At 42.7% G+C, this 27,266-nt stretch overlaps 1 protein-coding gene and 1 pseudogene across 3 annotated transcripts in view; one reads left to right on the top strand and one right to left on the bottom strand.

Annotated features, from left to right (window-relative positions):
* Positions 1–5,191: 5,191 nt before the first annotated feature.
* The window catches only part of Cep83 (centrosomal protein 83), a 122,781-nt gene continuing 100,706 nt past the window's right edge, over positions 5,192–27,266 (top strand). For all 3 annotated transcript variants that reach the window (XM_045153170.1, XM_004650181.2, XM_045153169.1), the window contains exon 1: positions 5,192–5,269. The gene's annotated coding sequence lies outside the window, so the exon portion shown is untranslated. The remainder of the gene's footprint in view (positions 5,270–27,266) is intronic.
* LOC101610864 lies at positions 17,475–18,681 on the bottom strand (annotated as a pseudogene).

Genomic DNA, 27,266 nt, shown 5'->3' with positions numbered 1-27,266 from the left:
TCTAGATCTGTGAGCTTCAATAAATTCCTTCCTCCCATAACTGTGTCTGATCTGGAGGTTCATCCCAGCAACATGTGGCTGACTCCGACGGATCCCTTCTCACATTAGACCACAGTAGGGCTAAATCATCTCATATACAGTTTATTTTATAATGTTCAATGTGTTGATTATCTCATTTTTTTCTATATGATAAAAGTTCAGTTTGCTCATATCTTAAGAATTTAGAAATTCACATTTAAGGATATTGCTCTGTAATTTTCTTGTGAAATGTTAACAAAGTTTATTAGGACTATGCTGTGCTCATGAAATTAATTAAAAATCTTTCTTATTGTTGTTTTCTGAAACTGAGTAGGAGTGGTATCTTCCTTAAATGTGTGATAAAATTTACTGATACAGGGCTGGAGAGATGGTTTAGCAGTTAAGCACTTGCCTGTGAAGCCTAAGGACCCTGGTTTGAGGCTTGATTCCCCAGGACCCACTTTAGCCAGATGCACAAGGGGGTGCACGCGTCTGGAGTTTGTTTGCAGTGGCTGGAGGCCCTGGCGCGCCCATTCTATCTCCCTCTTTCTGTCTGTTGCTCTCAAATAAATAAAAAAAATTAAAAAAATGCTGATACAGTTCACTGGGCCAGGAATTTCCTTTGTGAGTTTTTTGTTTTCTAATTCAGATTTATTTTTTATTTGTGTGTGTGTGTGTGTGTGTGTGTGTGTGTGTGTGTGTGTGCAGAGGCCAGAGGTTACCCTCAGGTGTCTTCCTCTTTTTCCCCCTCACTTATTGAGGCAGGTTTCTCACTTGAACCCAAAGCTTTCAGCTTGCCCTGGGGATCTACTGTTTGCCTCTCAAGCACTAGAGTTACACACAGGTGGGTCTCCATACTCACCCAGCATTTATGTGGATGCTTGGGATCTGGACCCAGCTTTTCATGCTTGCATGGAAAACACTTATCCATTGAGCCATCTCCCCAGACCCCAAATTCAATTTCTTTCATAGGGTTTCTTTCCTCTGGCAGTAACCCCGCCCTCCTCATCCCTGTGGTGCTGGGGAATGAACCCAGAGCCTCACACATGTTAAGCAAGTACTCTACACCTCTGTTCTATCCTAAGTCCTCCTATCTGAATTTTTGTTTCTTAAAGAAAGTTGTCCATCTCATTTAAGTTGTTTAACTTTCTAACACAAAACTGTTCAATTACCCCTTTAATATCTATATAATTCTGTTAGCATTGGGACTATGGTAAAATATGTTTCCATACACAAAAGTAGATAGTAAATACTGAATTAAGAAACAAAAAAATATGTAGAATACAGAAGGGTGTGTGTGTGTGTGTGTGTGTGTGTGTGTGTGTGTGTGTGTAAATACACAGAGGAACCGGTCATTCAATGGAGGAATGATAGAATATCAGGATAGTGTGAAAAATACTGTAAGAACAAATACAGAAAAGTCCGAATTGGGCCAGGTGTGGTGGCACACGTCTTTAATCCCAGCACTTGGGAGGCAGAGGTAGGAGGATCGCTGTGAGTTCAAGGCCACCCTGAGATTACATAATGTAATTCCAGGTCAGCCTGAGCTACAGCAAGACCCTACCTCAAAAAAACGAAAAGAGAGAGAGAGAGAGAGCCGGGCGTGGTGGTGCATGCCTTTAATCCCAGCCCTCAAGAGGCAGAGGTAGGAGGGTCCATGTGAGTTCAAGGCCACCCTGAGACTCCATAGTGAATTCCAGGTCAGCCTCGGCTAGAGTGAGACCCTACCTCGAAAAACCAAAAAAAAAAAAAAAAAAAAAAGTCCGAATTGGGCTGGAGAGATGGCTCAGCTGCTAACGGTGCTTGATTGTGAAGCCTGACGGCCTGGGTTCAATTCCTCAGTACCCATGTAAACCCGGCTGCACAAAGTGGTACAAGTGTCTGGAGTTGTTTGCAGTGACATGTGGCCCTGGTGTGTTTATTCTCTCTCTCCTTACAAATAAATGCAATTTAAAATAATAAAAAAGAGAAGTTGGAATTAGGATAGCTAAGTGGTGAGTTAGTGTTCTCAATTATAGGTAACCTAATATAATCAAATTTATGGCAAAAAAAGAAAAAGGAAAAGCCAAGGCTCAGATCTCTGGGCCACACAATGCTAGGGTCTGCAGTCAACTAGTTCTCCTTTCTCTGGCACATCCTTATTTTATTTTCTTCCAAGGTAGGGTCTCACTGTAGCCAGGCTGCCCTGGAATTCACTATGGAGTCTCAGGGTGGCCTTGAACTCTCAGTGATCCTCCTACCTCAGCCTTCCTAGTGCTAGGATTAAAGGCATGCACCACCACCATACCCGCCTGGCACATCTTTAAACACAGTAAAACCTTTTTAATACGAAAAGTTCCCTATAAAAAAAAAAAAGCTTATAAAGGTTAAAAAAAACCCAAAAGGTAAAAATCATTTGCATTCTTCCAGATCTTTTTGTATATGCATATTCATATATGTTTAAGAACCTCTATTCAAATTCTGTACATTCTGTTTTTTTTAAATATATTTTATTTACTTATTTGAGAGAGAAAGAGGCAGAGAGAAAGTGAGAGAGACAGAATGGGCACACCAGGGACTTCAGCCACTGCAAACGAACTCCAGATACATTCACCCTCTTGTGCATCTGGCTTACGTGGGTCCTGGAGAGTTGAACCAAGATCCTTTGGCTTTGCAGGCAAATGCCTTAACCGCTAAGCCATCTCTCCAGCCGTACATTCTGTTTTGTATGCTGCTTTTGTTCTAAGGAAATAACACATATTCTATGAACATATGTAAATGAAATTTGCAGCATTGTTTTAATGGTTTATGTATTCTATTGTATGCACGCCCTGTAATTTTCTCATGTCCTAGTGATGTTATTTATAGACACATGTATTCTAAACTGTGGTAGCAAACGATATCCTTATGAATTTCATTTGTTTTGAGGTAGGTCTTACTCTAGCCCAGGCTGACCTGGACTCTGTAGCTTAGCCTTGAACTTATGGCAATTCTCCTACCTCGGCCTCAGTGTGCTGGGATCCATAGGCATGATCCAGTGTGCCTGGCCAAAATCACTTTTCCTTAAATTCCTAGGAAGTGAGACTTTTGGGGCAAAGACTAATGCATATGTTAAATTTTGGTAATGATTTTATTAGCTGTCATTTTTTACCAGTAGTGCACAAGAACAATTGTATTCCTACTCCATCAATACTGGCAGACAAAAAGTTCCATTTGGAAGCTGGGCATCTTTTTATTCATCAATTGGATAATCTTTTGGAGTAGGTAGCTCATATGGGTAAGTTTCTGTTTTTGAGGCAAGGTTTTACTGTGTAACGCAGACTAGCCTTCAACTCTTGCTCCACCTTCTAGGTTCTGGGGTTACAGGCAGTGTGTCACCACTCCCGTCTGTGTTGACATTTTCTTATTAAATAGGGTGTTCAAATTTATAATTGATATTGTTCTCTATACATTGGGAATATTTTCTTCTGGTGCATTATTTTCAATTTTGGGGGTAAGATTACACTCCTATTACCATTTATTTTTCTCTCATGGTATCTACCTCATATACATGGAAAAGGCCTTTCTAACCTTAATTAATTGACACTGATTTTCTTCTATTTTTTATCACTTTTTCTTCTTTTAGTCTTATTCTAGTATTTACTCTGGTATGAGAAATTAGATGTGAAGTTTCCCTTTAGTCAATCATTTATCCAGCGATCTTTTTCTCATTGACCAATGATTTGTATAGCTTACTGGTTATTACTGCAACTTCTGGAGTTGTCTGGCTCTCAGAAAACTGTAAAATAGAGACAACTGTACTGATATTTTAGAACTAGGATTTAAGATAACTGGGAAAGTGCTATAGAATGATAGTTATGTGTTTAGCAAATATGTGTTACTGTTATTCATACTAAACACACAATCATAAATTTTTGGATTCTCTATTCTGTTCATGGTTGTGTCTCCTCACATATCTCATTTACATAATACCATCCAGTAACACATCCTATTCTTCTGAAGGCCACGTTTGCTCATTTCAACAAAGATGAACATCTCAGTTGCCGTTCTAATCACAGAGGCCGAATATATTAACCTTACGGGTAAAAAGAAAACTGTGCTTCCCGATAAAATCAAAATGCAACATCAAGCCGGGCGTGGTGGCGCACGCCTTTAATCCCAGCAGCATTCGGGAGGCAGAGGGTGATAGAATCGCCGTGAGTTCGAGGCCAGCCCGAGTCTCCATAGTGAATTCCAGGTCAGCCTGGGCTAGACTGAGCCCCTACCACGAAAAAAACAAAACAAGACAAAATGCAAAGTCAAGAGTGGGGCATTCCGCGGGATGCCTGTTTCCTCCTCTGCCAGCTTTCAGAGCTCTTACCCATACTGTCGGAAGCTAGGACCCTCGGCTCCCCAGTCCTCGGGCACAGCATCAGGACAAGGAGCTCAACGTCACCCCGACCTGAACCAGGCCTGCACTGAGGGAGCAGCGAAGTTCAGGAGGGCCGGATCCTTCCCAGGGCCCGGGGCCTAGGCCTGATCCGCCCCTGTGGACAGGCGGGGAGCAGTCGGGGAGCCGCGGAGACCGCAGGGGGGCTGAGGGCGATCAGCACCCAAGCCTCAGCACAGAGCCGGCAGGACGACCGCGGGGCTGGGGCGCAGGACACCGGCTCCTGCACACGGGCAGCCGGGGTTCGCCTTTCCGTTCTCTAGGGCTCGGCGGCGGGGCTGCGGCTGTCCCCCAGCCAGAGCGCCATCCGGCGCCCACGGGCCGCGCAACGGTCGCCGGCTCCCCTTCTTCAACCGTCCCGGGCCGCGGGCGCGCGTCGTGACGTCACCGCGGGGCGGGACTTCCTGCTCGGCGCGCCCCTGGGGCTGTGCGCCGAGCCGCCGCGCCCGCGCGCAGGGACGGCGGGCGGCGATCGCCGGCGTCGCGCTGGGCCGCTCGTCCCGCCCTGGTGGAGCTCACAGCCCCGAGGAAGAGGAGGAGGAGGAGGAGGAGCCCGGGCTTTCGCTGGCGCCGCGGTCCTCGGAGTGTCCCGGTTTCCCCCGGCGTCCCGGACGCTCGGCCCCTCCAGCGCCCCCTCCGTGAGCCTGCGGCCGCCCCGACCGCGCCGACGACACCCCCGCCGTGGCACCGCGTCCCCTGTCTGCCTCCATGCCTCGGCGGGCGCGCTCGAGTGGGCGCCGCAGCTTGGAGCTCCCGAGCCGTCCCCGGCTGGCGAGCGCGGCCGGAGCGCACGTCCCCGCGATCTCGGCCGGGCGCGCGTCGCCAGGACCCCGTGCGAGTTGGGTAGGTGACCTTAGCTCTCTAGGGAGGGTCTCTTTTCCAGTCGTGCACTACTCCGCAGCACTCATCTGCCCTGGGATCTTGGTGGTGGTGCATTTTTCCGTGTGAAGACTCTCAGCTGTCTGCGCTAAGTGAAACCCACGTGAAACTCCTCAGGAAGCTCCTCGGTGGTGGTGCACTGCGGCACGGGGGTGGTGGTGGTTGGCTTAAAGGATGGCACACTCCACTTTGGTTAGTGAAGAAGCCGTGTAATCAGTTTCCTTGTTCTTGAAGACGGCTTTTGCAGTGATGTCTGCAGATGTTGCTGACGTGACTTCTCAATCATTGTTAAGTGTATTTTGCGCTTAATAATGGGAATGCTTATTCAACTTTTCATCAGAATAAATGGATGCTTTGCTCTTAAAAATACCTTTTGCCAAGTTAAAAAGATATTTATTTATTTAATTGAGAGAGAGAGAGGATGAGAATGGACACGCCAGGGCCTCTAGTCACTGCAAAGGAACTCAAGATGCATGCACCACCTTGGGCATCTGGCTTACGTGGGTACTGGAGAATTGAACTAGGGTTCCTCAAGCTTCCCAGGCAAGTCCCTTAACTGATAAGCCATCACTCCACTCCCCAAGTTTTTGTTTTTTTTTTAATTTAAATCTTTGCTCATGTACTTGGTAAGGATGAAGCCTCCTTCATCTCAAAGATGTCTAGGATATGGAGAAACGTCTTCTGAATCTTTAATGTAGAATGCATTTATAATAGCACTCCTGAGTGCTTTATGCTAGTATATATCATATACTAGCAGCATAAAGGACTTGAGGTCTAAAACTGAGTAGGTTTGTTAAAGCAGTGCATCCGTTACCAAGCAACATCATTGTAAACAAGTCTGATATTCAGCTGGAACAAAGTTAAACGTGTCCTCCAAGAATCTGGGTTCAGAATTCTCCAAATTCATGCTTTTAACTTTTAGGAAGTTAATTACGCACCTTTTGTATTCAATTTTCATTTCAAACATATTTTATTTAGCATTATTAGAATGTGTCAGTTTTCACAAATGCCACCCAGTAGAACTCTCCTGAGGGTTGCAACTGGATTTGGGTGGCTTTTTGGTTATTTAGTCCAGAGTATGCTATATATTCCTTTTTCATAATTTCTTTTTTAACTAGATGAAGTGTACAGACTATAGGAATATTCTCAGATAGAGGAAAATAGCGATTTAATTACATCCAGCATTTGGGAGATTATGACACATTATTTACAAGTTTTTAGGCCTTAGGATAGCACTATCTTCATTCTTCATTCATTGAATCCTTAATGATATAATTTGTATGATAATTAAAGTTTGCAGAGCACTTTTCTTTTTTGAAGTAGGGTTTTGCTCTAGCCAAGGCTGACCTGGAATTCATCATATAGTCTCAGGGTGACTTGAACTCATGACAATCCTCCTACCTCTCCTCCTGAGTGCTGGGATTAAAGGCCCACCGCGCCCTGCTTAAGGTCCTTTTTTTGGGGTGGGTGTGTGTGTGGGGGAGGGACATTGAGTAGAATCTAGCTTTGTAGCCCAGGTTGGCTTTTAAGTGATGATTCTTCTGTCTCAGCTTTCTGACTGGGGATCACAAACCTCTCCCACCGTTCTGGATTAAATGATCTTTTAAGGTTAAATTTTATTTTTTTAAAGTAGGCTCTCTAACCCAGGGTAACCAGGAACTCATTTTTGCAGCCTCAGGCTGGCCTCCTACCTCGGCCTCCCAAGAGTGCTGGGATTAAAGGTGTGTTCCATCATGCCTGGCTCTTACTTTTTATTTTAGAGACAGGGTCTTGTACTGTAGCCCACGCTGGCCCGGAATTCACTATATAGCTCAGGCCGCCTGAGCTCCTTGTGCTCCTCCTGCCTCAGCCTTCCTGTGCTTTAGTTATAGCCACCTTGCCTGGCTTTAAATGATCTCTTAAATGCCATAACTTATGTGTGTATATCAACACAGATTTGAGACAGTGAAACAAATAACCTTCCTGAAATCAAACTATTAGTAATGGGAAGTGGAACTTTAAGTTTACGTATCCTAACTTTATTGCTAAAATTTGTCGATTTCATTGTAGTTCTCACCCCCTTGCTGTTCTCCATTTGCTGATTTTGAAGTAATGAGTTACTCAGAAATTTGGCAAGACAGAATATATCAAGAATGGTTCATATTGTGTGATAATGTCTTAAGTAATTTGAAGTCAGCATTATGTTATGGATTGTTTGAATTCAAGCTTAGAAGATATGCATTCCGAATAGGAAGATTTATGACTTATCAGCCTTCTTTTTTGATAATTAAAACTGTTTTTAAGATTAATACACATTCTATTACAATGAGTTTTGCAGTTTTGCACATTTTGTTAAATGTCATTAACTATTAGGGAATTTTACTTGAATACTGAATACATATAATGTGTATATTAAAAAAAAGACATTGTGTTAAAAAGGAAATTAGAGTTGCAGTAAATTTTCGGCACTGTACAAATAATAAGGCATTTAATTTTTTCAGTAGAAATTGTCCTGCATTTGCTTCATCGACTTGCTATTGAAGGAATAGCTCTTTCTTTTTTTTTAAATAATTTTTTGTTCATTTTTATTTATTTATTTGAGAGTGATAGAGAGAGAGAGAGAGAGAGAATGGGCGCGCCAGGGCTTCCAGCCTCTGCAAACGAACTCCAGACGCGTGCGCCCCCTTGTGCATCTGGCTAACGTGGGACCTGGGGAACTGAGCCTTGAACCGGGGTCCTTAGGCTTCACAGGCAAGCGCTTAACCACTAAACTATCTCTCCAGCCTGAATAGCTCTTTCTTAATGTGCAGTGTTGAGTCATTTCTTCATAGTGCTAGAGTTGGGATTAGGCTTCAATATCATGTGTTTGATATGCCCAGACTGCATACAGTTTAAGGCAGAGTACAACTACTATTGAAATGGTAATGTGAAGATACTATTAAAAAGGGTTTTTGTTTCCAGGAATTTGGTGTCTTTCAAAAATTAGACTTTGACCTTGACATTTGAATACTCAGCCATTATATTTTTTAATGGTGTAAAGTCCCATTTTCAATAACTTATTGGTGCTGAAATTGTTCACTAGCTGTGGTCTGACATAGTTGACTTGCAAGTACAGATTGCATAGGACGTACTAGAATAGCATTTGTAGAGTTTGATGGTAAATAGATTAGGCAGAACTTCATCAAAATATTCCTAGTAAATAATGTTGATAGGTTTTCCATACCTCATTAGTTTCATTCAACCAATAAAGTTTTTAAATTTTTTTATGTAATATATACTATATTTTACATAGACTTACATATGTATATATACATATATATTACATATAAACAAATCACATTTTAAAAATCACTAGGCTCTGCCTCTTGTAACCCAGTAGTCACAGTAGAATTATTCACACCATCCAACAGATAGAAATGCCACAAATGGTTCGCTGGGTAAACCAACTGACATTTGAACTATGGAATGAGACTGAGCAGTCGTCCACACATGCTACCACTGGGCTGGACCTTGAGGACCTGTGGCTGAGTGGAATAAGCCAGTCACAGAGGACAACTCCTGTATGATTCGCTTTCTGAGATACTTCAAAGTGTCAAAACACTGACAGGCGGCTGCCAGGGACTGGGGCAGAGGATTCATTGCATAATGGGTAGGGTTTCTGTTTGGAATGATGAAAACATTCTGGAAGTACATAACGGTGATGGCTTGGAACTCTTGCCCATTAAATTAACACTGCTGAAGTGCACACTTAATGATGGCGTGGTGGTTTGAATGAAGGCTCCCCATAGGCTCATGTAGTTTGAAGACTTAGTCTCCAGTTGGTGGCAATTTGGGCAAGTTGTGGAGCCTGGGGAGTGGGGCCTTGGAAAAGGTCTATCACTGGGGGTGGGGTGTGTCTTGGGACCTTATTTTGCCAGTGCTAGCTAGCTTACTCTTACTGCTTTCTCCCAGACAATGTGACATTCTGCTGTTTGTTCTTGCCACGTTTTCCCTGTCAGGATGAAATGTTCTGTCCTAGCTGTAAGCGGAAATAAACCTTTCCCACCATCAGCTGCTTTTGGTTGGGTGCTTTTGTCCTAGCAACAAGGAAGTAACTGTTACAGATGGCTAGAATGAGACACCCCCCCCCCCCACACACACACCCACACATGCCACGTGCACCCACCTCACTGTGATAAACACACAAACATGGCCATCTGTTAGAAATGGCACTGTGCCTAGGTTTCTTCTGCAAAGCCAGTTCTGGGATGGCATGCCCTCATGCCACACCAGCTGCTGTTAATGTACCCAAGGCCCACAGAGATAAGGCAAAATAAGGAGCCACACATCACCAGGGCACTTTTCCCTTTCACACTTGCAGAAATATCACCATCTTGATGTGAGGATGTTTGAGCCGAGAGCTAAATTTTCATGTGCTCTGGATCGTTCCTTTGAGTGTACCTCACCCTGAGCATCACTAGCCCCACCCCCAACATGACCACAGACACATTCATTTAGTGGACTTTGTAAGAGAAAAACAAATTCAACAGTGTGGTTATTCATTTTCTTATTTTTATGCCACTCTACGTACTTATCTACTAACATCATCTACATAAGTTATGCATTTTCTATAACTGCTGTAACAAATTATTACAAATTTTCAATAGGAATTTATGGCTCACTTTTGCAAGCTGGGATTGGGAGCTGACTCTCCTCAGCCAGGTGTCCACTGGCTGCATTCCTTCGGGGGGCACTGGAAGAGGATGTCTCCTGGCCTCTCCCAGTTTCCCGCATCCCTTCTCCACCCTCAGAGTCTGTTGCAGTGGCCTTCTCACTTCTCGGCAAAACACCGGCTAGAAGCAGCGGATGAGGGGAAAGGATTTCCAGGAAAAGCTTCATCGTGGCGGGGGAAACATGGCAGAACAGGCAGCTGGGCCTCATCTCTTGTCACAGTGGCAGGAAGAAAGAGGTCCGCATGAGCTAGCTCTGCACACTCAGTGGGGCTGAAGGTCCACCCCCAGTGACACGCCTCCTTCAAGGCACAGCCCAAAGGCTCTCAACATTCCCAAATTGCTACCAGCTGGGGACTAAGCATTCAAAACCCCTGAGCGGGGCTGGAGAGATATCTTAGCAGTTAAGGTGCTTGCCTGCAAAGCCAAAGGACCCAGGTTCAATTCCCCAGGAACAATGTAAAACAGATGTACAAGGTGGCGCAGTTCATTTGCAGTGGTTGGACGCCCTGGCATACCCGTTCTCTCTTTCTTTCTCTGCCTCTTTCTTTCTGCCAAATAAATAAATAAGAATAAAATATTTTTAAAAAGAAGTCATGGGCTTATCAGGGATATTTCATTAACATCATCCACAGAGCCAGCTGCTATGTGCATCCCTCCGATTGCAGCTGGACAATCTCCTGTTTGACACATTTTTTTTTACAATTTTTATGATTATAAAAAATATCCCATGGTCATACCCTCCCCCCTGCACTTTCCCCCTTGAAATTCCATTCTCCATCGTTTTACGCTCCCCATCTCAATCATTGTACTTACATATATATTCCTAGTAAATAATGTTGATATGTTTTCCATATCTCATTAGTTTCATTCAACCAATAAAGTCTTTAAATTTTTAATGAAAAAAAAGATTAAAAAATGTTTTTTGTTTATATTTTATTTATTTCTTTATTTGACAGCGACAGACAGAGAAAGAGGCAGAGAGGAAGAGAGAGAGAGAGAGAGAGAGAGAGGGAGAGGGAGGGAGGGAGGGAGGGAGGGAGGGAGGGAGGGAGGGGGAGGGAGAGGGAGAATGGGCGCACCGGGGCCTCCAGCCACTGCAAATGAACTCCAGATGCGTGCGCCCCCTTGTGCATCTGGCTAATGTGGGTTCTGGGGAATTGAGCCTAGAACTGGGGTCCTTAGGCTTCACAGGCAAGCGCTTAACCGCTAAGCCATCTCTCCAGCCCAGAATTTAAAAAAAAATGTATATTTTTAAATTTTATATATTTGTTTGTGAGGGAGGTAAATAGAGAGAATGGGCTCACCAGGACCCCTAGCCACTGCAAACAAACTCCAGACTTATGGTGCCACCTTGTGCACCTGGCTTTACTTGAGTATTTGGGAATCGAACCTGGTTCCTTTGGCTTTGCTGGCAAGCGCCTTAATTGCTAAGCCTTCTCTCCAGCCTTCCCCTCTTTTAAAATAGTTTTATTTATTTGCAAGCAGAGTGATAGAAGAGAGACAGACAGAGAGAATGGGTGTGCCAGGGCTTCCAGCTGCTGCAGATGGACTCCAGATGCATGTGACACTCTGTGCGTCTGGCCCTATATGGGTCCAGGGGAATTGAACTCGGGTGGTTAGGCTCTGCAGGCAAGCTCCTTACCTGCTGAACCATCTCTCCAGCCCTGCCAGAATTCTTTTTATCCTATAGTATCTCTTTTCCTAAAGTAGATGTGTTTAGCCCTTATATGTCTTATATATTAGGGTTCGTAAGTACTCTCTTATATTGTTTAAAACCTGTATGTACTTCTAGGGAGTATGTGTTTTTTTTTTTAAGTCCTTCCAGTAGTCCTTGACTTAAGCAGATCTCTTAAAAAATGGTCTCACTTGCTTTTCCAACCTCATGTTCTTTACAGACAAGCCACCTTCAAAATCCAGACTTTTTTTCAGTAGCTTTTAAACATGCCAAATGATTTCTCTTTCCTATATCGATTTTAAAGTCTTTCTAGTTACCTGGCTAGATATCTTCCTTTTCTTAAAGTTTGTATTGCACCTTTTCTGTAAGGTTCAATTCTGCCATGGTCTGAGAGTAGTATGTTATTTGTCAGCCATATTTATTTGATAGTTAGACTTTATCTTTTTTCTTTATCTTACCTTCCTAACTAGGTTGTAAGCTCTTTAAGGGCAGGATATCAGATCTTTTTTTTTTCTTTTGAGGTAGGGTCTCAGTCTAGTCCAGGCTGACCTGGAATTCACTCTGTATTCTCAGGGTGGCCTATAACTTATGGTGATCCTCCTATTGCTGCCTCCTGAGTGCTGGGATTAAAGGCGTGTGCCACCATGGATGGCTTAGGATATCAGGTCTTAATGAGCATAGGTGTCCTTCGTTTCTTTCATGAAGTTGCTGAGTAAATGTCTTTAAAAAATTTTTTTTGGGGGGCTGGAGAGATGGCTTAGAGGTTAAGCGCTTGCCTGTGAAGCCTAAGGACCCCGATTCAAGGCTCGGTTCCCCAGGTCCCACATTACCCAGATGCACAAGGGGGCGCACGCGTCTGGAGTTCGTTTGCAGAGGCTGGAAGCCCTGGCGCGCCCATTCTCTTTCTCTCCCTCTATCTGTCTTTCTCTCTGTGTTGCTGTGAAATAAATAAATAAAAAATTAAAAAAATTTTATTTATTTGAGAGAGAGAGGCAGATATGTATATATGTGTATGTGTGTGTGTGTATATATATGCACATATATATATAGAGAGGGGGGGGGAGGGGGATGGGGAGGGGGAGGGGGGAAGAAAATGGGCATGACATATCCTCTAGCCACTGCAAATGAACTCCAGACACATGTGTCACTTTGTGCGTCTGGCTTTACACGGGTCCTTAGGCTTTGCAGGCAAATGCCTTAACCACTGAGCCATCTCTTCAGCCCTGAATCAATGTTTTGTAAATATGACAAATGTGCATTTCTATCCCTGTCCCTTCCTATAGTGCGTGTAGTGGAAGGAAGAACATGGTTCAGAGATGTAGGACGGACAGCAGTAAGAGTGGGGGGTGGTCGTTGGCATCAGGACAAGTGGTGTTCCTAGAAAGTGAAAGTGTAAACGAATGCTTGAGAATTTCCCGACAGCAGCAGCAGTAAGGACGCCCTCAGGGACGTGTGCAGTACTCCCACGGGCGCTCGAAGAGTTTGGTCAGCTTTCTGGTTCTTCCTTAGAAGAACCTTCGTTTTAAAATATGATTCCTCTAGTCTTTCCCTCCTCCCCCTTTTTGTTTTCCTCCTGTCTCTCTCTCTCTCTCTTTCCTTCTGTCTCTTCACTTTCCTTCTTCCCCTCCTAACTTTCGGCTTGATTAATAGCTTGCCTCCCATCAATTAGCGATTGTCTAAAGTTCATTGCAGATCTGCTTCCTGTTGGGACTGCCCTGGCTAGGTCAGGTAGAGTTCCTGACTGCTCAGTCCGGTACTGTTCTTTAGAGTTTGAGCTGTATTGCAGGAGGAAAGAAGTCAAGAAAGCCAGAAAATGCTGTTATTTGCTTTTTGCATATTGGGACTTCAAAGTGCTTTTAGATTATACCTTGGAGCCAAGAGGAACCTGAAATCTGCTTTCTGCTTTTTACCATTCTCAAAATATGTCATTAAAGTTTCCAGGTAATATTTATAATTTTGCCTTAAATCCTGTACCTGAATGCTTGTAATAATGAATTGCTTTAACAAAAGGTATAGAAAGGCGAAGTTCAGTCTCACAGTCTTTTTCTGAATCTGGTTTAAGATGCTTGAGTGTGCCTGCCAGCCTAGCTTCTGAGTTGTTGCTCAGTAACACAGTTGCAGTATAACATAGCAACCACTGAAAACAGTAGCTTTGGGACTCTACAGATTTTCCTGGTGAAGTTGCAGTACCTGTCTGTAGGGATCACAGTTAATCTTTCTTACCTATATCTCATTTTGCTATAAGGCAGATTTTTCAGGTATTTTTTTTGGTTTTTGAGTGCTGACAAATAACTTCTTATGAGATTATTTTTCATGATGATGCATTTTAAGTATGTCTTGAGTCACGGTATGCCTGAAGGGTAGGTGAAAAGCCTGGATCAACAAAGACTGTAGAAAAGCTGCTAAGTGGTAAATCACAGAGTTCTCTGCAGCTTTCAGCCAGAACTGGAGTGAAGTTGAAATGGACATTGTGTTACGTCTGAAGCTTCATGGGGTGCCTAGGTCCTTAATAATTTCGTAGGCTCTGAGTTTTAAGAAGAGAATCATGATTCAGGACACTGACCTTGACGGGGTAAGTTATTTAACCTCTTCTTGCCCCATTTTCTTACTTCAAAAAAAAAAAAATTCTCTAAAGACATCTCTTAGAGGTTGTATGCTTCCAATGTAAGAATTTGTATGTTTCCTGTTGGTGAGTTTTGTCAGGATCTGAGTTATTCTTACAGGTCTTGCACTTGAACTACGCTAAGCACAGGGGAAATTGAGTAAGACTGAGCTGCTCTGAGAACCAGGCGTGGTGGGAGAAATGGGCAGAGTAGCTTGTCATTTAACATGGCCAGTGCCATGATGGTTCATAAGAATGTGTTCTGGGGCGTAGTAAGGACACCTGACCTAGACCCACACACAGGAGATAGTAGATTGAGGATGATCACTGGAACTAATAAGAATAGCCTGGGAGTTCACACAGAGGGCTCAGCCTGGCCTGGAGGGAGCTAAGGAAGACCAGGGAGGAAAAATTGCTTGGATTGACAGAATCAGGAGTCATTTGTAAGAGTGGTGCTCATGATCCTGGGTGCAGACGCCATTCTTAGGGAAAGTACGTGTAGTCAGAACAGTCTAGTTATCAGCAGGGGATGGATAGATGGAGAGAGTAGTGAGAAAATCTGAGTAGAGTAAGGTCTGGAGTAAGAGTAAGAGCCAAGAGAAGTGTGCACATCACATTTATTTATTGAATGGAATTGTTACTCGAGAAACATTGACACTGTAGCGTTGTCACTATCAACTTGTCCATGGAAAGATGTCTTCTGTAAAGATCTGAACTTGCTGATGGAAAGAGATTGAGCCTGCGATTAGCAACAAAGCAGCCAAGAGTTTGCAGCCTGCATTCTGAAGTCAAAGATTAGGTTATTGGCTGTGTACCTTTACTAGCTCCTTGGCTTTTCAGATCAGTTTTTTGATTTGTTTGGTCTTCATTGTCTTCATGTGGAAAATGGTATTTTCCCCAAAGAGCTGTTAAGAGTCTAAAGCAAGCAAGCTGTAATGCTCAATCATTATGGGTATTGGAATATTTATTTTCATTCATTCCACTGTTAGAAGCTTGTGAATTATGCATCCGTCTTTTCTTCCTGCTCTGTACTTCTTCTAACCTTCACCCTTTAAAATCTGTCACTTTTGCTTCTTGACTTCCCATGCAGCGTGACAAACCTGGCTCCTGCTGCCATGGCTTCTCCACCATGATGGAGTATATTCCCTCCAAACAAGAGTCCACACAGAGCCCAGCATTTGGTGAAAGTCCTATTTCCCAAGCCTATGGAGTGATGAATTCTACGAAGTCCAAGCTCTGTTATGGTTGGAGAAATATGGACAGAACAGAAACTTATGAAAGTTCATTAATCTGTCTCCTAGACTCAGCTTATATTTAAATGAATAGGAGGAAAAACCTGACTATCTGCCTACAAAGAACAAACCGAATCCATCAGAAATCCTGTCTTTTCGTTATTATCTTCCTATAGGGACATTTCACATTTTCTGTAATGAAAGGAACATGTTTATTATGTTCCTCTGAAGTTTTGGCACTTTGGGAAGATTTGTTGTTCTATTTAGTATATATTAACTTGTATGAATTCTTTGTATGTTCTGGATACACACACACACACACACACACGCGCGCGCACACACACACACACACACACACACATCTATATTTACATTTTATTTATTTGAGAAAGAGGCAGACAGCATGAGAATGTGCATGCCAGGGCCTCCTGCCACTGCAAATGAACTCCAGATAAATGTGCCACTTTGTGCATCTGGCTTTATGTGGGTAAATATTGGTTTGAGGCATGGTCTCACTATAATCCAGGCTGGCCTTGAATTTATGGCAATCTTCCTACCTCAGCCTCCCAAGTGCTGGATTACCCCACCACACCTGGCCTAGGGTATATGTTTTTTAATCAGAGATGATTTGCAAATATTTTTTCCATCCCCAGTTTGTGGCTTGACTTTATATTTTTTGGTGTCTTTTTGAAATGTAGCATCAAGTCCAGTTTTTGTGTGTGCTTGTATTATCACTTGTTCTCAGCCCCTTTCTAGCTATCTGCCTCTGAATTAATCTCTGCCTACTGCAGAAAGAAACTTCTCTGATAGAGGCTGAGAACAGCATTAATCTGTGTGTATAAAATATAAATATTTAGAAGGCAGTTTGAAAGTCTGTCTATTCAGCATAATAGTAGTAGTTGATTACCCCACAGGAGGCCAATGATCTCCCTAGCCTTGGTGAGTTTTGCTAAATATAACATTTCTGATTGTTTAAAAAAAATTAATTCCATTGCTTTTCATCACAATTGTTTCTGATAAGCAGTCATCTGTTAGTCACTATTCTGTTGTGCATGACAAGTCATTTTCCTTGTTCTCCCTTTACATTTTGACCTTTAGTAGTTGACTTAAAGTATTTTTCTTCAGTTTTTTCCCCTTTGTGTTCATATTGGATACCTTATGCTTATTTTCAAGTTCATTATTTTTGTCTTCTACAATATTAGCTGTATTGTTGATCCTTTCAAGTAAGTTTTTTATTTCAACAACAGTAATTTTCAACTTAAGAATTTCTGGTTTTAAAATCAATTTTCATTTGATTTTTGAAGTGTTCAGTCATTAATGCATTGTTTTCTTTCTTTGAAAAAAAGATGTTTATTAAACAATTTTAATTGTCATAAAATGACTAAAATGGGTTTTAAAAATTAAGGCTCTTCTCTTTCTGTGGATTGCTAGACAATGTAAAAATAATATCAATTTACTCTGATGAAACACTTTGTTCCTAAAGTTAAATTTCATAGATTCCTAAACATTTTAAGATTTAAAAATTTGACTGTAAATGACAATTAATGGCCATCTGTACTGAACACACACTGATCAGGTGTACAGTAGTCTAGTTGAATAGTTAAGCAGAAATATTCCAGTTAAAACATAAATTTTAATTTGAGCATTTTAAAGTCATTATTCTTCCACACTGTCATGATTTCCCTAAAATTGAAATAGTCTGATACAGGAATGCTAACCTTGGGGCTCTATATATTCCCAGAGGATGACTGACTTGGGCTGGCAATTAGTTTGATTATATATTTTTAAATGCTGTAAGGTGAATTATCAAGTGATTCAGAATTACATGGCATGCAGTATCCAAAATTATGGCTCTGATGCATTTAGATTTACAATAAGAGTAAGAAGTATCATTCACATTCATTGTACACCCCACCCCTCCCACAAGAAAAAAATCACTACCTAGTCAAGTTCTAGATCTGGTACAGCATTAAGAGTTAAAACTTACCACTTTACCAGGCCTTCCCCATGTGCAAATAAATCCCTCCTGACAAGCATTGACTATACAGTCTTCAAGAAAACATTATACAGTCAGCCTTTCATGCGCTATCTTTTTTATAGATCAGCAGCTCTAGCAAGGGAACATCTTCCATCGAAGGACACAGGGGAGTTCCCAAAGTTTTAGCTGGGTCCGTTTTGGTTTTAGTAACTAGATTCAGTTTGTCACTGCTCTGGCTAGAAATGTGCCCCATGCTATGGTTTCGTTTATGGTCTTTCTCGTGGTGTCTTTCTTTCCGGTCATGCAGTGAGAGAGTTGCAAACTTGCTGACTCCAGAGGCAGTGGCCCTGTCCATGACACTACTTTTGCTGCTGGCATTTGAGGCAGCTGAATGGGGAAGGCTATTGGACCGTGGCAGCGGAGGGGGCACAGAGTTCAGAGTTCCTGGGCATTGTGACGCTGTTCCCATTGCTTCCAGCAGGGGGACTTGTGGCATTCATGACATTTGTATGTGTCCTTGCTCTGAAGAGGGGCTGGTGTGGAAGGATGTCCTCTGTCAGGTCCCATAAACACAGTTGTGTATCTTGGCCCACAGAACAAAACCGATAGGTGACACTTAGTCTGTAGGGTTCCGTTTGGACAGCCTGGACTGAGTACTGTTTGCTCGATCTCTGCCAAAATGGAGAAGGTCCTGGAAGTCCTCATCACTGCCACTGACCTCCACAGGGTCACTGTCTTCCACACTGGTAGTATAGGGATCAAACGCCACAACACTGACCCAGCATTTGTGCCCATGGCCTCTAGCTATTACTCGGCAGTCTAGAAAGGACCAGACTGTCACCAAGTCGTCCTCTCCACCGTTACACTGTATTTGCCATCAGGGCTCCAGCACACACAGCAAGCCCCCAAAGTAGCTTTGCATCGTACCATGCAGCTCCACTGAGTCGAAGTTGAACACGCGCAGAAACCCGTCCTGGCTCATGCACGCTAAGAACTTGCCATCTGGGGAGAAAGCAAACTCGTTGAGGGCCCCCTCGCCCACCGTCCGCTTAAGGAGAGGGTTCCTTGTGGATTTGCTTTTGCAAGTGTGCACGGCAGAGCTCTCTCCCTGCTCAGAAGGTGGTAGTGGGGGGCTGTGGTGCCACAAGTGTGCTCCACATTATATAAGTACATGTTCCCAATCGAATGGGCTACTAGGAAAAGGCTTTCAGAACCAGGAACCCATTTGACACAGGTTACGTGTGACTTGTCTGTTAGTTTTTCCTCGTTAAATAGTTTGCTAGTTTCTTTTGTGATTGGGTCCATAAGCTGGACTTGGCCTGCGGAAAAGCCCACTAAGAGAGAGACACTTTCTGCTGTGGCCGTTAGGTGGTTGAAGTCATGACAAGTAGGCTGTGTTCCTTTGTATATCCTTTTATCTATTGGTTTACTCAAGTCAGCAGCCTTCCCGGGGGGGGGGGGGGGGGGGGGTGAATTGGGTCTTAATCTCGTTCATCTCCTTCCTCCTCCCTCCGTCGCCATCTTGGAAAGCCTCTTTCTTTTTTTCATTAATAATTTTTGTGCATGTGTTTGCCCTACCCAAGAGGTGTGTGTATATTACTTGATTCCTGATCTAATCAAGTTGACATTAGAGATAAGGGTCAGTTTTTGACTGAAATTTTGTTCCTATGGAGGTTAAAACTTATTTTATATTTCTTTTATATTGTTTATCATTCTTACAATATGAGGTATTTATTAATCACTTAAAGTATACTCAGGTTTCCTGATTTTTTTCAAGTGTCAAAAGGGTGTGTATTTCTGAGATTGTTTCATTAAAATTATTTTTTATGGTGTGTGTGTTTGTGTTTATGTATGTGAGTGGGTGCATGCACACTGTAGTGTGTGTCAGAGGACAGCTTTTGAGTGTTGGTTGGTTCTTGCCTTCCCCCTTGTTTGACACAAAGTCTCCTGCTGTGTTTGCCAGGCTGGCTGGCCCCTAAATGTGTGGGCAGTTCTGTCTCTGCTTCCTGTCTCACTGGAGGTGCACTGGGATTACAAATACCCTGCCTTTATGTGGGTGCTGGATTCAGACTTAGGTACTCACACTTGCCCCCAGCCCCTGGGATTTCTATGTAAATACAGCCATAGAACCTTTCCATTTTCATCTAAATAATTTTACTTTCATAATTACACTATTCTTTTACATAGATAATATCACAATTTAGTCACCTCTTGATGGATTTATGTTTGTTTTTTTTTCTCGTTTTTGAGGTAGGGTCACCTAGAATTCACTATGTAGTCTCAGGCTGGCCTTGAACTCACAGTGATCCTCATAGCCTCCCGAGTGCTAGGATTAAAGGTGTGCATCACCACACCCAGCTGGATTTATGTTTTTCAAAATATTTTTATTTTATTTATGAGAGAAGGAAGAGAGAGGGAGGGGAGGGACTGTGTATATGGGCTTGCTGGGGCCTTTTGCTGCTGCTAATGAATTTCAGATACATGTACCACTGCATGAGTCTGGCTTTATGTGGGAATCGAACCTGGGCCAGCTGGCTTTGCAAGCAAGTTCCTTTAACTACTGAGCCATTTCCCCAGCCCTGGACTTGATGTTTGAGTCTCACTTAATCCTTAGGATCAATTGTGTAAACAATTTTATATGAATATATTTTCATTTCTTGTGTACAAATACCTATTAAGTAGAATGGTCAGGTGATATGGTGTAGCACCTTCAGGTGTGAACTTTCAAGCAAGGCACAATTATGGAGGAAGAGATTTATTTGAAAATTACAGATCCAGGGTAAGTCCCATAGTGGTACTTTCACAGGTCCAAGCTGAGAGAGAAGCTGAACCACCACCAAAAGCAAGAGCAACAAGCACACGACCAGCAGCCAGCCTTAGGGAACCCAGGCAGAGCTCAGGCACTGCAGATTTGAGGCTGGTGTGGTGCTTTGATTCAGGTGTCCCCATAAACTTAGGTGTTTTGAATACTAGGTTCCCAGCTGATGGCAGTTTGGAAATTAACGCCTCCTGGAGGCAGTGTATTGTTGGGGGTGGGCTAAGGGTGTTATAGCCAGCTGCATCTTGCCAGTTTTGGGTTGTTGTCCATCTGATGTTGGCCAGGAGGTGATGTCCACTCTTGGCTCATGCCATCATTTTTCCCTGCCATCATGGAGTATCCTCTTGAGTCTGTAAGCCAAAATAAACCTCTTTTTCCCCACAAGCTGCTCTTGGTTCAGTGTTTTCTGCTAGCAATGCAAACCTGACTGCAACAGCTGAAATTCAGAACCGCCCCCAATAACACCTCCTCCAGCCAAGTTACGAGCTTGAATAAAACTCCTGAATCTATTGGGGGACATCCATTCAAACTACCACATATGGCAAGTACATGATTACTTTTTAAGAAACTATGAAAGTATTTTCCAAAATGATTTTCCCACTATGTATTCTCAGCAAATTTCTGAGAATTCTAATTTATACATTGATTTGAAAGGTCACCCTTTTAAACTTTAGTCATTCTAACAGGTAGATAATGATTAGTTTGTGTGTGTGTGTGTGTGTGTGTGTGTGTGTGTGTACATGCGATATTGGGGATGGAACTCTGGGTCTTGTGCTTGCCAGTCAAGTGTTTTCCCACTGTGAGGTCTCCCTGGTCCCTTCAGTATAGGTTTGTTGTATGTGTGGGGTGCCCAAGTGTGTATGCAGAGTATATGTGTGTGTGATGTGTGTGTAGTATATATATATATGTATGTGTGCAGATACATGTGCATATACGTGAAGGTCAGAGGAGAATATCTGGTGTCTACTTTTTTTTTTCTTTTTCTCATCTGTCCTTGAGACAGAGTCCCTCATTCAACCCAAAGCTGCATGTTTTACATTTTCGCCCTTCAGCAAGCCCTGGTGAGGTTCTTCAGTCTGTCCCCTCCTCCCAGGACTGGCCTCACACACGTGCATGGCCACGCCCAGCTGTTTACGGAGGAGTTGGGAAATTGAACTGGAGCCACCTGGGGCCCCTATGCTGTGAAGTAACCCTATGCCAAGGGGCGATGAGGAACAGCACAATAAAATGTTGCCATTTGTGCAGGGGGTGACATTGCCTGGAAATTTAGATTTCAGTAAACTAATTGAAGGCATAGGCTAGGAGTTACAATTGTGAGAACAGTATATGAAGATTGTCCTGGTGGGTTATTGTAGGCCACACAGAAGTAAGCAGAGACTAAAGGCTGGCACACTTATTTAGGAGCCTCTGTTAAAAGTTGCTAAGTGTAAAATACTAGGAATTTGGAACTAGAACAGCACTATGGCTCTAGAAATGGAAAAGAATGGTTAAAATCAAGAGAAGTAGGTGAGCCAGCAGGATCAATAATTTGTTACAAGTAGGAGGTGAGTTGTATACTGAATTAAGGGAAAGATAGTGGCAACTGATTTTGAAAAGGAAGCATGTGGAAAATGGGAAACTGGGCTGGAGAGATGGCTTAGCGGTTAAGCACTTGCCTGTGAAGCCTAAGGACCCCCGTTTGAGGCTCGGTTCCCCAGGTCCCACGTTAGCCAGATGCACAAGGGGGCGCACGTGTCTGGAGTTCGTTTGCAGGGGCTGGAAGCCCTGGCGCGCCCATTCTCTCCCTCTTCCTCTGTCTTTCTCTCTGTCTGTCGCTCTCAAATAAATAAATAAAAAATGACCAAGAAAATATTAAAAAAAAAAAAAAGAAAATGGGAAACTAATGCATTTATTATGTTGATGTAGGGGAGAAATATAATGCCCTTTACCTTATCCATTCTAGTCATGGCTGAGACTTCATCAATAATAAAAAATAGATCATCAAGAGAAAAGCATGCAAATTTATATATAAATACATGCATATTTATATATAAGATACTTTTTACATGACATGGTTCCTTCAGAAGTGAAGACCCAAAGAAAGGTTATTTCAGGTTTTAAAAAATTACGTGTGTGTCTGTATGTGTGTATGCATACATACATACACCAGGGCCTCATTTCACTGCAAAAGAATGCCAGATGCTTGTGCCACTTTTTGTGTCTAATTTATTACATGGTTAGCTTGAGAATTGAGTCTTAGCTGGCAAGCTTTGCAAACAAATGCCGTTAAGCCATCTTCCCAGCCTTTTTTTTTTTTTTTTTTTTTGGTGAGGCAGGGTCTCACTCCAGTCCAGACTAACCTGGAACTTACTCTGTAGCCCAGGTTGACCTTGATCTCACATGATCTGCCTGCCTGCCTCCTAAGTGCTGGGTGGGATTAAAGGTGTGAGCTGTCATGCTTGACCAGAAACCAGGTGTTTTTGTATAGTCACACAGTAATCTGAACAGCACCAGCCAGCGAGCTAGTGGTGTAAGTGAGGAGGAATCTAGCAAGGTCTGTTAAGCTCTGTTCTTCTGGGCATCTCAGTGCTCATTCCTTTACTCCAGGTATAAGAAGGCTGCTTGTGGAATGAGGGTATTCTGCTTGCTTTGCAGAGAGGTCAAACATTTTTTTTATCAGGGCAGAATGCTTCCTGCAGAATGGTGTGGGAGGAGATCACAGAAGATCTACTGTTTTGCATTTGCCAAGGGACCATGGTTGGGGTTGTGAGTTGCTGAGTGCTGTCATTGGCCTTCCATTTCTGGCAGAATATATGAGTGGAGCTGAAATTTCAGAGCTAAGAGAGAGATTAGGAACTTGGGTGTACATTTGTCAGTGATTCAGCGAGAAGTAGTAGATGAAGCTGTGAGAGGGGCAGTTGGACTTTTTGCGGATTTGGAATCGTGTTACCAGTCATGCCAGTCACTTCTTATGGGGAGGGACAAGGAGTGTGTGTTTGTGTGTGTGTGTGTGTGAGAGAGAGAAAGAGAGAGAGAGATGGCAGGGGTAGGAGGGAGGAAGAGAGATCACGGAGGGGCAGGTCAATTTATTTATTTAGTTTTTATAGATCTGGAATAGCGTACCAGTCATACCAGTCACTACTTATGGTGAGGGACAAGGAACATGGGAGAGCGAGGGAGGGAGGGAGGGAGAGAGAGGTATAACAGAGGGACAGTTGCATTTATTTTATACAGATAAGGAATTACTTCTCATGGTAAGGGACAAGGAACATGTGTGAGAGGAGCAAGGTCACAGAGTAGCAGTTACATTTTTAAAAGATCACTGTAAGTTACTCTTATTTAGTTTTATCAAGATTCAAATGTTCAAGGCTGGGCATGGTGGCACATGCCTTTAATTCCAGCACTTGGGAGTCAGAGGTAGGAACTCTATGATTCGAGGTCAGCCTGGGCTACAGTGTAAGTTTCAGATTAGCCTAGGCTAGAGTGAAAGACCCTGCTTCGGAAACAAAACAAAACAAAACAAAACAAAACAAAACAAAAGGATGCAAATATTTAATGTCATCATTATTGTATTTATTAAGTAGAAACTTTTACGGACACATCATGCGTTGGTACCATCATCTCCTTCCTCCCTCCTCTGTGCTACTCCATGTGCTCCTCAGTAGGATTGCTGGTGTTCACCATGGGGCTGTGGGTTGTGGGGTGGGGGAGGCAGTGCCTCTGGACATTCCCTCCTATGCTGTGGCTCTTACAGTCTTTCCACCTCCTCTTGAGCAGATTTCCCTGAGCTGTGGTAGGTGTGCGTTCAGTCTATGTTTGGGTGGAGCTCTCAGCAGTGTTAGTTTTCTTTTTTCATTGCTGTGAACAGATACCTGACAACTTCAGGAGGAAAGGCTTTAATTCAGCATTCCATCATGGTGGGGAAGGCATGGAGACAGGAGTAGGAAGTCAGCTCATCACATTGTAGTCAGGATGCAGAAAATGATCAGGAAGTGGGGCAAGGCTATAAAACCCCAAGTGACCCACTTCCTCCAGCAAGATTCTACCTCCTAAAAGCAACCTTCACAAACAGTGTCAGCAGTAGGGGAACCAAATGTTCAAACACACGAACCTATTGGGGAATTTTACATTCAAGTTATTAAGAAAGGAATAGTGACACATCTATTTTATATTTATAGCTTGTAAGTCATATATCACTATTGTCTTGTAAAGGAACCACCAGTGTTACAACTTTTGCCTTGGATTACAAAAGTGATTTCATTTTGCATCAGTTAAGAAATTTAGTGGGGGCTGGAAAGATGGCTTAGCAGTTAAGGCTGTTGCCTGTGAAGCTTAAGGACCCAGGCTGGATGCCCAGAACCTGTATAAACCAGATGCACATGGTGGTACATGTTTCTGGAGTTCATTTGCAGTGGGTGGAAGCCCTGGCATGCCCATTCTCTCTAGCTAATAAACAAGTAAATATAAAGTATTTATAAAAAAGAAATTTAGTCTAGATTTTGACAAGTGAAAGAAATATAGATTACAAAGTACTTTTGCTCACCTTATTAGAACTTAAAAAGAAACTTGAGTCTTTGCCTTTTAGTTTTCAAGTAGATTATTGAATATGTCCAAGCCACCTCAATACTGTGGTCTTGTTAGGTCTTATTATCTAAGTCAGTTTTGTTGTATTTCTTATAAAAATTTGTATAATTTGAAATGTCTTACCACAAGGTGTCATTGTAACCTATAAAAAGAATTTCATGTAAACATGTGTTGTCTCAATTGTATAATTTTTACATTTTCTTGTGTTTTTAAAAATGATCTTTATCTTATATCTGTTGCTTATTTTTTCTTACCACTTAAGATGTATGCGTTGTAACAAAGGGGAAAATAAAGTAGCTCATGTTCTTAGGTTCTTATATTTTTGCATAGCATATGCTTTCCACCCGCAGCTTCTTAAGAGTGTGTTGCTATAGAGATGATTTGTTTGAAGGAAAGAATGAGGAGGAGCAGCAGCAGGTGGACATTTAAGGAACAACAATCCCTATTTTTATGGCTCTGTTCTTGATCGCCAGCTTTAGAGTTTCCCCTTCTGCTTATGAGACTCCTGTGGAAGGAAGATGGAACACTTTACTGTGGTGGTCTTTACAGTTCAATAAATGCTTTTGTAGATGTTGTGCTTAATTTTTCATTATGGAGGATTAGCCCTTTCAATAGTTGTAATCTTTCAAAGAACCTTTCTTTAATTGGATTACATTCTGTGTGTGTGTATGTGCACACATGGATGTCAGAAAATAACTTTTGGGTCATTCCTTGCCTTTCCAGCTCATTTGAAATAGGGTTTGTCCTTCAGCTGTTCTTCTCTGTGCTCCTAACTTCTGGAATATTCATTTGTCTCCACCTCCCGTCTTGCTGTTAGTCTGCTTTTGTCCATAGGCCTGGGGTCTCCAACTTGGGCACTCTGGCTCAAGTGGTGAGCACTTTATTCATTGAGCCGATCACTATACAAGCCATCTCTATGCAAACTTTTAAAGAGAATAGTTTAATTTCTTGTTTTGTTTTACAGTGCATGTGATTGAACTCAGGTCCGTGTACATGCTAGGCAAGAACTCTACCACTGCGCCATGCTGTCAGCTTCGTTTTGTGTTCTACCTTGGAAGTTCTAGGCTACCACTGGGCAGACCTATGTGGGCCTTGCTGATGTATCAGTTATTGCTGCTGGGACAGAAATGTCCAGCCAGAAGCAGCTTATGGAAGACAAAGGGTTCAGTCGATGTAGAGCATCAAGGGGTCATTTCATCATGGCAGGAGGCGTGGCAGCAGTGGGGAGCCGGGTCGCTGGGTCGCATTCAGCGCAGGAAGCAGAGAGGAAGACCAGCACGTGGAGCTGGGCTAAACCCCCGCAAGGCCTGTCCCCAGCGACCCACTTCCTCTAGCAAGGCTCCACCTCCAAGAGATTCCATACCCTTCTCAAATAGCATCACTTGCAAGGTTCCACCTCCAAACAATTCTACAACTTTCTCAAACAGCCCCACTTTGCTGAGGGCCAAATATTGAGCCTATGGGGAACATTCTGCATTCAAACTACAGTTGAGCAGGTCAAATGGCAATGGTGGGGAGTGGATAATGTAGCAAACTGTTCATCTCATGGCTAAGATGCCAAAGAGAAGAGGCTCTAGTCTCATAACCTCCCTTAGGGACATGCACCTAACGACCTAAGGCCTCCCACAGTGTGCGCTGGATCCAGTACACAGTCTGTTGCATGTTAGCCGTGTGGCGTGGGACTCAAGGAAAGAGACTTCACAACTCCCACGAGTGCCGCCCTGGAACCAGTCCTTTAGTATATGGGCCTTTGTGGGGGAACATTTGCCATCCAAATTATATCAAGATGCCTTTTCCACTGACCACTGTTAACTCCATGAGGACAATGATTTTCTATGTGTGTGCCTAACACAATGTCTAACATGTAATAGGCACTGTGAAAATCATCCGTAGAACTATAAATATGGGCAAGTTCTTTCTTATTGAGAAGTTGGCTTGAGTTGATAGTCTGTATTTGTTATATTTCTCAAACCCACTCCGTACATATGATTTAATAGTCATTCAGTAAGTACTGGTTGTTAAATCAGTTTTTTTCAAAAAGATAAATGATTTTAAAATTAACTTGTCTTAAAGATGGCTTTTATTTTTTTATTTCTGGCTATTTTTTTTATAGTTTCTTTCTGACAATTATAAAAGATAAAAAAGATAATGCTTATGTCATCTATAGTAAACATAAATTTTTCTTTATAAAGTTTTCAGCCTAAGGCATATAGTTCATAGAAATAAAATTGCATCATGACTATTTAAAGATTAACTTTATGGATATGTTGGATCATTAGATAATCTTTTGTGTACTAGCCATGTGTTATGGAACTGTGAGCAAAACAGACTGCACCAGACACAACTCCCCATGTTACGTGAAATAGAGCCTTTTCTAAGGATTGTGAAAATGAATTTAAAGT

The sequence above is a fragment of the Jaculus jaculus genome, chromosome 6, assembly GCF_020740685.1.
Source record: "Jaculus jaculus isolate mJacJac1 chromosome 6, mJacJac1.mat.Y.cur, whole genome shotgun sequence".
In the NCBI taxonomy this organism is placed as follows: Eukaryota; Metazoa; Chordata; class Mammalia; order Rodentia; family Dipodidae; genus Jaculus; species Jaculus jaculus.
The sequence above is the reverse complement of the archived record's forward strand: the minus strand, read 5'-3'. Positions and strand labels throughout refer to the sequence as shown.